At 42.1% G+C, this 1,997-nt stretch overlaps 1 long non-coding RNA gene across 1 annotated transcript; it reads left to right on the top strand.

Moving 5' to 3' along the window:
- Window positions 1-9: 9 nt before the first annotated feature.
- Window positions 10-1,942, top strand: LOC111661537 (uncharacterized). Its single transcript, XR_015437664.1, has 5 exons — window positions 10-1,137; window positions 1,270-1,385; window positions 1,529-1,593; window positions 1,752-1,797; window positions 1,887-1,942. It is a non-coding gene; the product is annotated as an uncharacterized LOC111661537 (long non-coding RNA).
- Window positions 1,943-1,997: the final 55 nt, after the last annotated feature.

Below are 1,997 nucleotides of genomic sequence, written 5' to 3'. Positions count from 1 at the left end.
AGCCTGCTGAGACAACAATGGGAACTGAGCCAACTGGTCAGACCGATGAACCAACATCACAGCCTGCAGAGACCACATTAGCAACTGAACCAACTGTTACTGACGGAGTAACGTCGGAGCCTGCTGAGACAACAATGGGAACTGAGCCAACTGGTCAGACCGATGAACCAACATCACAGCCTGCAGAGACCACTTCAGTAACTGAACCAAATGTTACTGACGAAGTAACGTCAGAGTCTGCTGAGACAACAATGGAAACTGATCCAACTGGTCAGACCGATGCACCAACATCACAGCCTGAAGAGACCACATTAGCAACTGAACCAACTGTTACTGACGGAGTAACGTCAGAGCCTGCTGAGACAACAATGGAAACTGAGCCAACTGGTCAGACCGATGCACCAACATCCCAGCCTGCAGAGACCACATTAGCAACTGAACCAACTGTTACTGACGGAGTAACGTCAGAGTCTGCAGAGACAACAATGGAAACTGAGCCAACTGGTCAGACCGATGCACCAACATCCCAGCCTGCAGAGACCACATTAGCAACTGAACCAACTGTTACTGACGGAGTAACGTCAGAGTCTGCTGAGACAACAATGGGAACTGAGCCAACTGGTCAGACCGATGCACCAACATCACAGCCTGAAGAGACCACTTTGATACCTAACCCCACAGGCCCTACAGAACCAAGAACATCTGACCCCTCTCATACCACATTAGGGCCTGAACCAAGCACTCCCACTAACACAGTAACATCTGAGTCTGCTGAGACCACATCATCAGCAGATACCACGTCTACAACAGATCAGCAATCTACTCAACAAACTGGAGCACCTTCCTCACCTTCAACAGTACCCCAAACCACAACATCAAGCATTTCACCAACAGAACCACCCACTAGTGTACCAACTACAAAACCAACCACACCATCAACCAAACCACCAACTGAGGAGCCAAACACATCACCAACAACACCACCTGCTACACCAACAGCTCAAACAACCACAAGACCATTTACAACAGCAGAGCCGTTGACATGCCAAAACGGTGGAACTTTCAATGGATTTAACTGTACATGTCTTATTGGATTCAGTGGAAGAATTTGCCAATTTGTTGAAACTCTTCAGCCAGGTAATGTTAATTCTATTCAAGTTACTTAATTTTTTTAATTTTCACTAAAAGTTACCAAGCACAATTTTTGCATTCAGTTAATGTCCTAAATTGTTCACTAATGGTGTTCAATATATTTCACTCTCATTGCAGATGCATTCAACAGGTCAGTCGAGGTTAATTTGGTGATCAATCAGGAATTTAATGAAAACTATGAAGACACATCCTCATCTGAATACATCGAGTTTGTGCGAAACTTCACCCGTCAGGTAAATTAAACCAGACATCGTGAATTACAGCAAATTACATTGGACACACCAAGTCAGTAATTCAATTGTACCTTAAACTCTATGCCATTGATTGAATTGTGTAGTAAAAAAGAACAATTTGATTTATGTTGTTACTATTTCAGATGGAGGCATATTACCGGGAAAAGAAGATAGCAAACTTTAAAGAAGTGCTAGTAACTAGAGTCAGGTAATGTACTTACCATTACCACTGTATGTATTATAAATGGCCATCCCAATAGACTAGATAAGTATACACCTGCTTGTACAAAATGTTTCATGTTAATACAATGGTGCTTAAAATTGTATAATGATTTTTTAATTTTCTCTATTGTTTGTTTTTCATAGCCGTGGAGGCCCTTTGGGCAGATTGTCAGATAACACTGTGGAACAGGTAAAGAAATTTAAACACCTTCACTGCAGGATATTGAATCAGAGATCAGATATTAACTCCAGCCATTAATTGTTCTATATTGATTTCAGATGAGATTATCAGATGAAGCCATGGCTACCTACAGTGTCACATCAAGAGCAGACAGGTAAATAAAGCATAGACACCTTTAAGGATCTTACACTGATAACGTCCAAATCAAC

This window comes from Seriola lalandi, unplaced genomic scaffold (assembly GCF_002814215.2).
Source record: "Seriola lalandi dorsalis isolate HSWRI2012SDOR001 ecotype SW California unplaced genomic scaffold, Sedor1 jcf7180001997375, whole genome shotgun sequence".
Lineage (NCBI taxonomy): Eukaryota > Metazoa > Chordata > Actinopteri > Carangiformes > Carangidae > Seriola > Seriola lalandi.
Note: the sequence above shows the minus strand (reverse complement) of the source record. Positions and strands in the feature narration are given on the sequence as shown.